This window comes from Varroa destructor, unplaced genomic scaffold (genome assembly GCF_002443255.2).
Source record: "Varroa destructor unplaced genomic scaffold, Vdes_3.0 BEIS01000001.1, whole genome shotgun sequence".
In the NCBI taxonomy this organism is placed as follows: domain Eukaryota; kingdom Metazoa; phylum Arthropoda; class Arachnida; order Mesostigmata; family Varroidae; genus Varroa; species Varroa destructor.
The window spans coordinates 27,986,634-28,002,478 of record NW_019211454.1 but is presented as its reverse complement, the minus strand read 5'-3'; the positions used below and the strand labels follow the sequence as shown (position 1 = coordinate 28,002,478).

Below are 15,845 nucleotides of genomic sequence, written 5' to 3'. Positions count from 1 at the left end.
GACTAGTTGAAAACAATACTTACCTTGTATGATATCACGACATATATTCGGTTTTTGTACCTATAAACTTGATAGCTTTCTCAGAATCGGCCAGTGGCGGATGGTGTATCAAACCAAAAGCAACCGTTAATGGCGCTCCTATGGTTCTTTCTTTGGTGGAGAGAGGAACCAAACTTTTACTGGTTGGGGAACACGAGGACGATGACCGTTCGAAGGTGACGCCGCGCAAATGCAGCAGCGAACGGCGAGACATTATCGCTGCCTGGGCGCCGACAGGCATTGCCTCGTAGCACCAATTTTCTGTGTTGTGGGGGCTATTTTTTTTGACCTTTACGTAGACAACGCCCAAACGACTGATCATGACCACCGCTCGCGAAATCGCGTGTTGTTTTTTGTCTTATAAACAATTACAATATAGTATAGATAGTCACCATAGCGACGAGCTGTAGAGGTTTTCCCGACGATGTTTCACAAACTTGTGTTTCTACCGTTGAGCTCGTGTCGTTGCCTTAGATCGTCTAGAACGCGACTGAGATAACAATTTTGTTATACATTAGTACTTAATTACTGTCGATCGAGGAGACGGACTCAACGTAGAACGCAAAGGCGGGTATAGATGTCCATGCTACACTGGCTGATACGTATGAGACATTGCGCGTAATCCTGGTTGGATAGCAGAAAGGAACGATACTAGAATACATGGAACGCTCAGCCTTCATTGTATACCATTGATCTGAGGCAAGCGATAACGAATAAAATGATCGGAAAAACACAAACTCGGCGAACACCACCTTATCTCTCAACGATGGATAAGTAGAAAAATCAGCGACTGATTGATATATTGCTCATTCGGTTCTTTCAGAGGACGATTCTTTTTGGCGTCTGGCAAAGAGAAGACAGCGCATCGTCACCTAGTTTGATGATAAGTAGTTCACCGTCCTGAGAAAATGTGGCGGTCCTATAAGTGCTGTGCGCCCCTATATGCATTTTAAATATAACTGGTTCATAGTTTGAAGTAATGCTGTCATTAAAGTCTTTGATTAAAATGCACATCCGACGCACACTTTATCTGAAAGCCATTCATCTGCCTATCCCGTTCATGCCAGACGGGCCTTGTCTTTGTACTGGAATAATACACACTGACTTTGGTTGACAATCGTTAAAAAATCTATCTAGAAGGCGGCGCCATGACGCACTATCACTGAGTGAGACGCCCTATTTCATAAAACAATGAGACAAGGGACCGCCGGAACATAAATGGTCGAAGCACAGATGGACTGCTTTGTTGCTTGGCTAGTTGGCCATCTTTTCCCACTTAGTTGCGTGTCTTCTCCTTGTTCTTGATTCGTTGAGCGTGAATCCACTCGCTTAGTTACCGCTCGCGTTGTTTCCTTTACGGAATAATTCCGAATACACTTCAGTCTGTCTGTGCACCTCACCAAAATGCTATTATTCTAGGGTAAACTAGTTTTCTGTGAGTAGTAAAATATTTGTTGTTTATATACATGCGTATTGATACGAGCTCTAACAAACGCCGTTTTGGTCTCGTCATTCAGGTACCGTGTCTGGGTAAGGCTCGTCATCGATGGCATTACGCCGTTGAGGTTGACACTCTACCTGCACGATGTGGCATACAATTAGAGAAAGCACCACAGATAATGTTTAAGCTAGAGCGATTCAATAAAAACCTAACAGGTAAATGTTGCAAGACCGTTAAGTGAACAGCAGGATCGTATTCTGTAATGTAACACTCGTGCCAACAAGAGGATTTTCAGAGGGATAGTCCTTGCATGCCATCCAATCTGTATAAATCCCACCGCAATAAGAAATCTGTACATTTTGAAACCATCTGATAAGATCGTAAACCGTTATATCAAGTTGTAGACGGTTCTCGAACATCTTTGCAAATCATCACCTTGGCTAGTCGAACAAACGGTTGCTTCCCTTTCTTCTCGACGGCGTTCAATCTCTATTAATAATGGTTAACTAAGTTAAGCATCGCATAAAAGAAGGACGGCAAATGGGAAACTGTGGCAATTATTCGATGTTAGACATTGCACGCGCCTAATGTCCCTTAGCTGTTTCGGGGGCGCCATTGCAACAACGATGTATTGATAGCCGCCGGCGCCGCTGACCTACGAAACTAGCGTAGCTCGATCGCGCCCCTTGCAACAACGGCAATTGCTGCTGCTGCTGCTGCTGGACAAAATAACACTAACAACAACTGGTAAACCGTTGTCGGGTTCGTCCGCTGCGGTTTGAAGGACCCGCCGGCGTTCACGGCCGTTCATTCGTGAGGGCCATTCTTTAATCAACGAATGTTGGTTTTTGCTTAGCTGTTTTACCGTCGCCATGGAATGGCTACAACAACTATCAAAGCTGCCGCGGCCACTAAGAGACCACTGCTACAAATACCGCTACTATTTCTTCGGGGGGCTAAAAGGGGTAATGTATAGTAGAAATGGTGATAGTTGGTTGTCGTTAAGAGGGGTGCGCCAATGAGGCCTATTTCGACTAAATACGGTTTTTTTACTACCTTATTTAGGTACTGATTATAAACATTCAGATATGTATATATATGCATATACATATATATCTAGTGCGAATCACTTCCATGCATGCGTAACACTATGCAAAAACATATGGCGCAAGTATACGGGCAAATTAAGACTTAGAGTTACCGGAATCGATGGGAGGAAAATGATACGGGTTAGGTTATGAAGTCTGGTGTAGCACGATTTGCTAGAAAGCCGATAAATAGTGTCGTACGTATTAGAGACAAACGTTATCACAGGAATAGAATCATAAACAAAGGCATCGGTTAGCTATTTCCTTTAAGCATACTATGTAACAAACGCTCCGTAAGAATAAGAAGATTAGATAAAATTGTGCTTCTCAGTGTTTTTGTTGGCATCTTTCATACTGGACCATTTCTGTTATTATTTTACACAATTGTACGTTTGGGCAGCGGCTGTTCATGCAACTGACGTCGGTGCCATCGTTGCTGTTCTAGTTGGCTAGTCTAGCATGATCCATCGCGTTCCCTTGACGTATCTAATCGCCCGTCTGTTTGATTCTTATTATTGTTGGCTATTATGCCAGCATCTTTATCGGCCTGTTGATCAACCTGTCTTCTCAGTCGATTTACTAACTAGTCCTACTGGCTGTGTTTTTGTCAGGCCGTTTTTATCATCGTACGTAGAGTCGGCAGCATTTCCAGAGGGTGTTCCTTATTATTGTTATAATTGCCCCATTGCTGAATCTGTCTCAAATGGCAGCCATCGTAACGCACGTCACCTCATTGAGCTTAGTCAACCCTCACATGGATAATAGCAATAGTCACTGATGTACGTGCATGAACTTCGCATTGAATTAGGAGATGATTCAGTCGACGATGTTCAGAATCCATAAGACGTGAAGGAAGACCTTGTTTTTCGGCTTCTTCAATACGATTATATATAGATATATCAGGTCACGGGACCTCTCATTGACTTCAATATTAACAAGTTCCCAACGCTCATATAGGTTCACATATTTCGCATGATCCCGAAAGCATTACATGACATAAAATTTTTAACTTGGTTAAAAGTGCCCAAAAAAGGAGACCCAATAACTTACTGATTTGTCTATTTAAATCTATAGTAATAACTTCATCACAAACACGATCAATAATATCGGCTAGCATTTTGGTTGTTAAAAATATTTGAGTAAGTAATAGATACGGGTAGAAGGTCGATTAATCCAGCCTTTATGTAATATCATTGTAAAGCAACTAATTGAATCAGTTAAATCAAGTGAAGTTATTTTTTATTGTAATTAAAATGTTAGCATCTCGTCACTTTAGTACATGTGCGTAGTACGTACCAGGGCATAATTATCCTACCATAATAATAAAAACACTCCATACTTTGGTACACTTCCTGCAAAAACTATTTAGTAGCCACCATCGTCATATAAAATGACAATATGATCAGGTGATGACTGAGGCAGTCGCCAGCCAATCCTCTCGTAAACAAGGTCGTCGTTGTCAATGAACAACAGTGTCAGTGCATCGTCCTGCTTCATGGTTAACGGACTTCGCGGTCGTCCCGCTAACTGGTGCCGCTGCTTACATCGTCTCTATACCTGGAGTAAGCTGGGAACAACTAGCGATTCAACACGTCGAAAAGAAAGAGGAAGGTGAACGCCGATGGCTAGTAGGGCATCAGAATCGCTCCCCGTTTGCCCCCTCCTCTAGCACTACCAGCAGCCGCAGTCAGGGTCGGCCATTCCACCTAGCGCAGTTGTAACTTACAAAGACAGACCCCCCCCCCCCCCCCCCCTCCCGCTTTCCCCATATGTTCCTGTCTGTGTTATTACTGTTACAGCTAGCGGCCCTGTAAGCAAGCGGACTAGTGAATCGTTTAATCCTTTTTTGCCACTGCTACCCACTAGGGCCACACAGGTAAACCCAGTGAGAGCGACAAGTCACACAGCAGCGTTGAGCCGGTGACCGAAGTAGCGATCTATCAACGAAGCTCTTGCCGCCAACCAACTCAGATCGTCAGCCCTTCTAACACCCTACTGACACAGCCCAATGGCGGTGATCAGCGGCAGCTGCTGCTGGAGCTGATGGCGACGGCGGCATGTTGCCAGTACCCTCATCGCTAGCGCTACCACCAACACGACAGTTCTTCGAGGCGTTCTCTTCAAACAATGTCTGTTTGTATGTCTGTCTTGACGTTTCTGCGTGTCGGTGTGTGCGAGTGTTACTTTAGGCGGTAGGGGCATCGCACTTTCAATGCCCCGACCCCGAAGCTACGGCGACGCTGACACGTCCCTGTCAAGCGAGTATCGTTGCGCAAGGATAGATGCATCCATTTGTTTGACATCTCTTTCAATTGCCTTGGCCATCTGTTCGTGGTTAGCTTCATCGGCTTTTATTGAGGGCTATAACTTAGCCTTACCATATATATGCGGTGCTGAGTGCTGCCTACCACCCCTATATACTGTGCGTGAACGTACGTATGCCCGCGCACAGGTGGCACCACCTTGAATTTCATGCAGGCAAAACAGCCAAGCTTAAAAACAATTCACTCGTACAAAGATAAACATGCCGGTCGGCTTTTAACTGCTGCGTATACCTCGTACAAATTAATAGTTAGCATCGCAACAAAAAATTAGCGAAAGAAAAGGATAACTGCAGGAACTCGTTATGTCTATTGTATGGCCACTTCATTTGATTGGTACCTACGTTCGTTCTGGCACGACGATGACGTATCTACATACTGCTACAGGGAATGAAAGCGTTTAAGCTTTATGTTACACACACGTTAGCTGTCATCTGAGACGCGTATTCAATCGAACGCTTTGGCTTTCAACGCGTCTCTACTTAAATAAATACTCGTCGCTGAGCATAAATTCACCACTGAGTATACTTAGGATGTTATGTCCTAAGTTTGATCATAGGCTCTGCAGACGGTTGTGGGTGGGCACTAGTGTCTGATGGAAGGATGCGGATGCGCTTCTTAAAGCTAGAACGACTTTTTGGGTTGTTCATCATATGATGATGATGATGGGTCGGTATGTGGAAATCTGACTGATAGTATGGTTGCCCCGGTCACTCACCACTGACAGTCGGGGGCAGACACCTGCCGTTGCATATCCATACACATACACTGCGTGCGTGCTCAGTTTTCGAGGATAACTTGCATTGATTCTTTGCAAATTCATTTGCTGATGTGGGATGGATGGATAAATGAGAATAGAGCTTTTGTGTCTGCCTGCCTGTCTGCCTGCCGCTAATTAACTTATTTAACTGCAAAAGGTTCGTGCAGATTGCGGCTGCAATAAAGGCTATTTCATTTCCAGCTGCACGTCCTGTCGCTGATGTCACGCCGCTAAGTGCTGCCAGCACGACTCAAGTCTACAAGTGTCTAACTAGGCATTATTGTTATGACATATTTAGCAATAGTAATAGTGATAGCGGCAGAAGCGACTAAACTACCGTTACTGTGACCAACAGCGGCCGAAATGGTTTTTGTTTCAGCCGTTGTTACTTCGGCTGCGTAATAACTGCTTATCCATTGGTTGGCCGAGCATTGTACAGCAGCAGCGCTGTCGACTACCATGACCGTCACCGGCCACCAAATACTAGTCGTGATGATAACGGGCAACAGGTAAGAACGGAAGGTGAAATTAATGGCTTCAGCATCGGCTAGCTGAGCCAGCAGCTCAACACAGCGGTGAGCGAAGGGCAACGTACCTGCCCCCCGCCAGATGTTGGGAGGTAACTACTGTATTATCGTCTGCTACGGCAATGTCAACAAGGATAGCGCTGGCGGCAATAAACGAACACCAGCAATAACTTGCTCAGACAGATGCTTCACCAGCAAAGCGCTCGCAAATTCGCTCGTCGTCCCTTAAAACGAGGGCTTTAAGTGATAGAACGCCCATGACAATATTGGCGCCACTCATCAGAACAGAAATCATCACCATAATTGGACTTCAATCATCCAACATTGTTGAGCGACCGCTAATTGCTCGTTGTTGGTCGTTATTTTTCCAAAAAAACAAATGCAATAGTATCGAACCCAAAAAATGTAACTGCCATTGTGAAGATCGTCGGTCGGCCAGGTCGACCCACCTAGTAGGCTAATTAAAGCAGATAAAAGGATCGGTCGAAATTCTTCAACTAGTGAAAATCTGTGTATCCGAGAGAAGCGGTCAGCTTTTGCGTCCATCTGCTAGAAAACGACACAATGCTTTGCTTCGAGAGAAGTTTAGCCAATAAACTTCACTAGAGTTAGCGTTGTGATGAGCTGCTGAGATAGCCGATAGGTCGTCACACGAAAAAGCAGCTTCTTTAATGAACCACTCCAACGGGTCTATCGAAATTTTAGCTATTTGTTCGGGAAACGCATCATGAACGATTTGTTGCAGCCAGATTACTAAACATTAGCTAGTACTTTGTCTACTAGCGTTTTATCTTTTGTTAAGCATGACATATCCATGCATCGTTGACATCTTTATACATCTTATGCGTTTTGGCGGAAAGGCGTACCAGACGGCGTCGCCAGCGCGCGTATGGTACGCTCGGTTTCTCAGAGGAAAAAAATCGTTCAAAAGGAATTGGATGATTGAATTAGTAACGCGTAAATCTAACTGAATGAACGAGTGAGTCAGCTGCGGGAAAAGCCGCCGTCATGGATTGCCCAGCCATTCGGCCTGCCTGCCGTTGGTTTGATCAGGCGGCATACGTAGTGACGGTGATGATGGCGGCAAATGCTTTATCTATTGTGTCTCTTCAAGCCGCAACGAGGGCACGACTGTTATATCAGATATTAGAACACAACTCAGACACACAGATGTACGTTGATGCAGCATTTCTAGTAACGTGTCCATCTGTCTACTGTGGCGACGATGACTATAGATGCCGACATGTCTATGTAATCCCGTGGCAACACTTGGTGCTTCAGACCCTTTAGCCCATCATTAGCACCATCACCGACAAAAAACAATAACGGTCACCGACAACGCACAAGCCGGTGATTGGCATCAGTGCTGTAGTATCTACGAGACGTCCTCGAAGACGCCTAACTTGAATAACGTGAACGACGATTCGTCGCCGCTCCCATAACGATAAACTAGTTGCCACACCTCCACCCCCGCCATCGTGTGTCGTTTCATTCATTTATCATAACCAGCAGCGTCAATAGCAGTAGCTGTAGTAGCAGCATCGTTATCATTACTTCTTGATTGAACCGTGCTCTTTTTCGCCCCTCTCCGCCCCCCTCGGCGGCATGCGGCAAATCGAAGCGTTACCCCAGCTGCACCGGTACAATGCTAGAGCTTGATGCCATTAAAAGTTAGCCGATAGAGATAAAAGTCGCGGGCTAACCAGCCGTTTGCTACCCGTGCACCGCGTCAGCAACGTAATCTTCACTGCGGAGCCGCTGCATATACAGTTGCTTTCACTATCTTCTCCTACTGCTATCACTACTGCGACTTCTATTATACATACAAAAATTGGCCCTCTACCGGCCATAGGTAGTTAGCTGGCTATTAAAAGTCTGGACTAGACTAACCAGAGTGATGATACAAACTAGAAGGAGTAACAATACTCACAGACAAACAATATATAGATGTGCGGGTGCACAAAAGATAATAGGATAACATTGGTCCGGATATGAGCGATATGTCTGAATGGACAACATCGACAACGACAAACGACACCGCTATTACTCCAACGAATACTCGTAACATAGCTATCCATAGCGAGTGACCGGTTGACGTTAACAGGTCCAGACAGGGTTGTGTTGATGGTACTGTGCTTGTCGGTCCACTGCATTACCCCAAAGACACAGCAGCTACCGTTACCTGACAACTGAGTGACGTCGAAAGGCTCTCTTTTGAAGGTGGGGCGGGAATAGCAGGTAACTATGGGCTATGGTTCCCAGTCCGTGTTCTCAATGGGCATGGAAGACGAATTTCATCTCACATTCTTGAATAGATGCCACCTATAGCCGTACGGGCGCGAAGATTCAAATCCTTTGTTGTTAACAATGTGTGCGCAAGAGTTTTGTTGGTGTCATGTGAAAGTTGCCGAAACAGTAGAGTTATCAAAAACGCTCAGGTCCTATTCCTACGAGAGGACTGATGTGGCAAAATTGAATATGTAATCTTTGCATGCAATAGGGTGCGAGCAATTTTTTTCATTTTTTAGAGGATCATCACTGTGATAATCTAAGCTACAACCGACCGCAAGCTTGCGTAGAAGGTACATAGATGTAAATGTTGATCAACACATATAAACACACATTTATAGACGTAGTGATTAACCGACCTGTGAATAAGTAGAATTCTTAGAACTTGAGATTAGAAGTTGACCCACGCCTGAGCGTGCGTAAATCGTATTTTTTTAGGAAGAATGGCTGTCGTTACCACATTATCTATAAGTTCTATTGTAATTGTATCAGTAACTGAGGGCGCTACAAAGCACAACAACAAATTGACCGTCGTTCTTCGTCTGATAATCTCAATTGGTCTCACTGAGGTGATTTGTTACCGTACTAACAATCTCTAACTTTGTCATGATCCGTTAGAGAACTTCGGCCTGTGCCCCACCATTCGTATTGCGTAGCGTTACAAGTAACTAGCAAGCGGCTTATAATGCTGATCGCTCTATAACTGGCTAGAAACACTGCAGTCTATGACGACTGTGTGAATTTGTTTAACTAATCATCGTGACCGTTGCCCATGACAACGGCCGATAACTCCCGTTTATTTCATCAATGTACTGTCCCTTCGGACCCGTTATACTTTCGTTATGGTATTGAGACGTGCTTACTCAATCCGTAAGTTTCGTTGAGATGAAACTTTCATAATATGCACTGTCAAGTCCCCCCACACTGATAAGGGTATTTCAGCTCATAGAACAGACCCAGCAAAGGGTGAGTTAGCTTATTGCGAAACTATTTCTGTCTACTGCAAAGGAAAGATCTTGCTGTCGCGCAGCAGCAGGATCGCGTGAGACTGCGTAGGCTTGGGCAATGTGTGGGATGGCACGTCACCCAATCTAGTACAACGGGTAATTAAAAGCTAAACGGTTTTTATTATTATTGCTCGTCCATTATCACATCATACGAACCAGAGGATTGACCAGTAGAAACTATGCTTGACAATGGCGCCTATTGCTGACTGGCTTTCCTGCTACGGTCGACAGTATCAAAACGTGAGAAGAGTGAACGACGACGAGACGCTAACCGACCGACAGACTGCCAGCAGACGGACACCTTCTGGTGTAATGAATAGTCAAGCGGGAAGGGGAACGGGTCAGTGCAGGTGGAATCGCTATGCTGGCTATAGAGGGGCTACCGAACAGGCAAAACGGTGGCATTAGCGGTTCAAGCATTAGCAAAGCAACGTCAACGGCAGGATGACGGCCTTGGGGCTTCTGTATTTATTAGAACAGACAGCCACCAGTTCACCTGACCAGACTTTAACGATGCATTTGCTGGTGATGGAGGTTCACCAGCACAGCAAGGAACGGCCATGAACTAGGCGGGGCAACGGCCCCAAGTCGCCTTCGACTGACACGCGCGCGCGCGCACGCACGCACGCACGCACGCATACGCAGCGAACCACCGTCAATGGTGGCGACTTCACAACCGTAAAACCGTTGCAGAAAGACCGAGTACTAGTTGCTGCCGTTATTGCTGGTGCTATCACCAGATGCACGCGTAGCCGAATATGTCTATAGACGACGGCACAATCGCAATAAATCTGTCACTGCGTGTACTGATCGTAGCAGTAGCAAGCAGAATGTGTTGATACCGTCATATGTTTGTACTCACACTTATGGATAAATAAATGCTGCTCTTTCTTACGACCAAAGTGGCTATGGCAACGATTCTACATGAACGTCCTTTATGCTGCCGCGTGAAGCATTACCGGGCACACCCCACCATGGAACCCACTGCCATTCTAAGTGCAAGTAATAAATTAAGGAAGACTACATATTGGATCCATCTGTCTATATATATATATATATATCTAAGCGTGAAAGAAGTATAGATAAGACGGTCAATTCTTGTCTGTTGAAAGACGGCCCGTGGCCGGGCTTTTGGCATTTGTGGTGCACGCTTGCCTGCCTGCGCGCACTGACTTCTGTGCTATGAACGACACAGAGTATTAATTGAAGTACTATAACTGCAGCGGAAGTATTTCGAGATCCACGCTATGAGTCGAGTCGTCGTCAGTATCTAAGTAGTAGCAATGGTTTTCACTCGCAATCTCCCAATAATGAGCTTCATAGACCTATGGCCTAGGCAGGCTGTCAGAACAGGCACATACGAATACACGTGCGAAGCAAAGCAGCTCGTGCTGCCCCAACGGCCTTTAAAAAGCTCGTAGAAGATCTTCATATCTGGTCGAATTATTAGGGAAAACATTTGAAGTCAAGGTGACTTATAGCGAGGGTGATCTTGTTGAAAGACTTGAACGTAGGGTAAATGCAGACCCGTCAATGATAGTTTAAAGAGAACCTTAAAGCAGCCTAAAGAAACAGGATTTGCCAAAATGCATGGTTACGCTTGTCACAAAACTACAGGATGTGCAAGTATGACATGTAGAGTATAACGCAATTGTCTATGTATGATTTCAAAGGCGGGCTCGGACCGAAAGAAGCTGTAAAATATAGGTCAAAAGTTAAACTTCTTCTCATCGACCTACTCAACTGTTACGGAGTTGTACGCTACTAACTAAGACGTGTTAGTATGATGATTTAAAAGGATTGCGCGATGCTGCCCACTAAAATAGGCTGGAGCTTTAAAAAAATGGGTCGTGGATTCTTCCACCAGCTCATACATCGCCAGCTGTATCGCGTTTTCTTCAGAGAAACTTACTCTGAAACTTACTTAAGAAAGAGATGCTGACGTTGTCTCGACTTATTTAACTAACTAGATCCACGTATTTTGCAGTGATTTTCGATATTTCCAAGATGAATGAAAAAAGCTTTGAACTGATAGAGAAAATTCGACGCAATATTGAAGCCTACTCTTATGATTGGCTTCAAAAACAGTTCTAGAAGTAAATTACTTCGAATTAAAAAACTAAGATTTAGACAATACATACAATATACAGTTTGTGAAAAGCTAGATCCTCGATACTCTTCGACGCGTGTTTGGACTCCGACCGAAGTACTGTTAGAAGTATCCGTCGATGAAGTTATGAATGAGTAGTGTTCAAATAACCTGACAATTCGTAACTTTTGCTCAAGAGAAGTCCTAAAGGCTCGAGACATATATATTTCAAGTTTTGAGTTCTGCCGTTTGCAGTTAGACACTACTTGAGACGGCTGGGTCCCAGCTCGAAACGAAACGTGTCTACGCTCGGTTTCAAACCTCGACCAGCACATGTCTCCAACTTCGGTGAGCAATTGTCGTTTGCGCGCGATCGCTACCCCATAACTTGCATGTATTGTTGGGGTTACGGGGCCAGTAGTATTATCGGGACAACCGGCCTATTGAATCCAATGCGAATTTCCCCGAGTGGTTGATGTGTTGTAAAAGCAAGACTTGCAACTGTAATAGTGGTTGTTGTGATCGTGGTTGTCGCAGCGGGTAGTAGTACCGCAGTGGGCCATTGTCCGGCCCTGAACCATGGATCGGCCTTGACGCCATTCGCTTGTCCGTCCAAGAAACAAACATATTAACTACGAATGGCAAGCATAGGAACCTCAACAGCAACGACAGTAGGAGCACGGTGCGACGCTAGTGGCTCAATCAAGCGGTCTTGCCACAGTAAAGGGTTAGCAGCTAAAAGCAAAAGTCGTCACGAAGATATGAAGATATTAGCACTAAAGAGTAAGTGAACGATTACAGTGGTGTCCGCTGCTGTTGCTGCTGCTGCTGCTGCTGCTGCTGCTACTTCTGTTACCATTGCGGAAAGCGTCTGCGGAAAGAACGTACGAAGACAAGCAAAAAAATCGAATGAATAGAACAAGCAGTAAGGCCGCTAAACCAAATAACTTCAAAATAGGCATTTGAAGCTAAAGTTACTAACTGAGAACATTGTGACTATTTGAAAGTCACAGCACTATCGAACGTTTTCGAAGTTTCTGTAAATGGTCACCGTTCTTCACGAAGAGGTGCACATGCTTACTGTTCGTCGAATATCATTGGCATAGGCTTGGGAGACGAGCGGTTTCAAAGAAAAACCGCGAAAATATGAATAGTCACGTTCATCCGTCATCGGACAGATGCGCTTGCTGTTGACTCGCAGACACGAGTGCAGGAAAGTCCATGGAATATACTAATTAAAGTGACAACTTACTTAACTACGCAATTAAATAGCTCTAAAAACGGATGCGCCATCGGGTGCCGCTTGTATTCAGCCTCTGACTACGACGCGTCAGGGCATTTACAATAGATAATGGAATAGGATGGAATTGTTTCGCTGTGAACTAATATGGCGATGTCGCATGAGGAAATCTCGGCTTTGAACACTGATCTTGCGCATACAAAGTATTATATATAGCTTCTTTTTCTACCTTCTCAGATCAGCTACGCAGATCTTCTTCTTGGAAGGCTTTGGCTGTTAAGCGCAGTTTCCGAAAGTAACCAAAGCAAATACTTTCATCGAAGATTAATTGTTTTTATCTATTATTATAAGCAATGTGTTCTATCGATGCACAGGACAGCTAGGATTTTGCTTCTAGTTGCCTAAATGACGAATATGCGGCTCGAAACGGCCAGCTAACGTTTCGGCCCGAGAGGCCTCCGCTGGTTGAGTACCTATCCTGATGTCGAGAAATGGGTAGCGTGAGGATTTTCTTATGTCTTGTTTGAAAAACAGGTATGTTAACAGATCTCTTCTTGCATACGCTCAAAGTGTCGTTTATAACTGGGTTTAATTTTAATGGGAACTAAACAGTTTATAAGCGAACGCTTTGCGAATTTGGAAGATATATCGCGACTCCTTGTTCCGTACGTAATCACAATAATCTGCGCTGCTACGGCTCATATCAGAACATGCTTATATTTTGTAGTAGTCAATCCTATTCTTATCGGATAGTAGGAGCCGATGCATCAGTTCACTGGAAGATGTAAGGTCTTCCTTCAGGCACTCCAGCTATTCAATTCAGTACGGCACGACAATTCGTAGAGCGCGAAGATGAACTTCTTTGACGAGACATTCGGCCACTTTCGAAGCAGAACGGTTGCGTGGCCTGTATGTTTTACAACGTAAGCGATTCAGCTAGGAGGAAATGTCTGCGCAGCTGTTAAAGACCTAAGAGGTAATTGAAGCAGTGACAGCTACGATGCTAGACGTTCTTAACTAGTTTCAATATAATTTTGACACACGTAAAAAGTCGTGTTACCATCGAGCTGGTCGAATCCGCTTGACCACCATCGATAGGTCGACATTAAGCTTGATTATGAATATATGTTTTTACGTTCTGTTTCTCCTAAACAGATACTCTCAGTCTCCGTGAATAATAACAATTATTATTAATAGAGCGAGATCTTACGTCAAGCCGATTTGAAAAAACCGGATAATTTTCTATTCAGTCCTGTTCTTTGAGCCTGATTAAAATTACAAGTGATCAGATACCCCATCGAGATACCTCATGGTGTCCAACGCTACCTATTCAGTCCGTCTTCATCGAGCCTTGTGGTCTATGCGTCGGGCTACCACCTAACGTCCTCTTGAATCGGCGTTGCTTGATATCGCGTAGGATTGATAGCTATTACGAAAACTCCTTGATTTCTCAATAGAGAATTTAAAAGTGGGTAGCGGTAGTGGTAGTTCGATTTTCCTTTCTGTAACACTTTTTACCTTTAGTCTTCTTCCAGTATTCATGACCGACGTTGGTAAAAACTATACGGGAATAGATAAAACTTAGAAGCAAGCATCCGTTCTTTTCCAAGTAGCTAAGTTCGAATATGGGAGAGCATACATTTCAAGTCATTTTGGATTTATTATCGCAACATCCCCTACTCGAACCATGCAAGAACAGTATCTACTATTGACAGGCTCATTTCAATGAAATACTAAGTTGTCTGAGTTTGAGCAACCCGCTTTTAAAGATTACTTTTGTCGCTTTTGCTAATACGCGTTCTTCAGCCCTGTCCTCCAGAGTCGAAGCTGGCGATGTTCCCGCTGCAGCAATCCCGTTTGATACTCAAAACGTTGCGCAAAGCTGACATTGTTGTTCCGCAACAAAGACATCACTTCGATTGTCTGCTCAGTCTACGCAGCTTCGGGAACGGGTCATACATTGAACGGGACATTGAGGTAACATTCGACCATTGATTGGTATAAGAGATAGGCGCCATGTTTATATAACAATGATTGCCGTTTGAGATTGCTGCAAAAAGGCGATTCATCAGAAGTTCGTCTTAATCCCTTTGGCGGGTCACTGCGATGATCACCAACATTGACCGTCTTCTGTGACTTGGCCATAAACGTGTGGGAGAAAAGTCAGAAGCCATGCAATATTCGATCCGCACCCGTTCCGATGAACACTTTCAGATATGGCAAGAGGCTTATTTTACTATTTCTAAATAATGCCGCTGCTGCTGTTGTTGTTGTTATTGCACTTCAATTTGACCTAATCTCCCACTGATCTCATCCGCTGCCGCCGTCAGAATTTGTGCCCGCCGGTTGTCTGACAACGGCCGGACAGATGCATGTCGATCTAATACCTGCCTACAGCAGCTTCGCCTGTTTTGTTTGTGCGTCTCGCTGTTTCAACTACATAGTTGCTTCAACTAAAAGCTCTAAAGTCCTTCAGCGACAACCTGACGACCCTGACTGTTCATCGTGCTCTTCATCACCAACGGCAAATGATTAACTACAGGCATGGTTGAAGTGTGAACACGTTTATCATATCGATACGTTCTGAGTGATCCAGCAGCTATTCCGTATTGATGCACGCAGCCGGGACGCCTCAGTGCAAAAATCTACAGCCATCGGACAGCAGGGAGCAGGACGGAGATTCATGAAGAGTGACCGAGGCAGAAGGCAAAGAACGAACAAAACGGAAGACGGGAACAAAATGATAAAAAAAAAAAGAAGGGAGAAAGTAAGCGGATACCAAAGCAGCAGCGCCCCTTTCCCGACGACGTTTGCCGTTATTATTGGCGTTTGTTTCTGCGATTGCTTGTGCCTTCGGCGGCCCCTGAAGGGGTCTATCCGGCTCTCATTCCGCTGTGGCATTGTGGCACGCTGGCCTACTTCATCGCTCCGGCCGAAGAGCACGCCGCAGAAGCATCGGAGGTGCTGCTGCTGCTGCTGCTATTGCTGGTGTGAGTGCCACCCGTCAGTGCCAGCCCCAATAACGCCGATCATCACGATCAGCA

General features: G+C 44.8%; 1 protein-coding gene across 3 annotated transcripts in view; it reads left to right on the top strand.

The window, feature by feature from the left end:
- LOC111255620 (uncharacterized) overlaps window positions 1-15,845 on the top strand; it is a 93,268-nt gene that overhangs the window by 10,753 nt on the left and 66,670 nt on the right. The gene's annotated exons all lie outside the window — the stretch shown is intronic.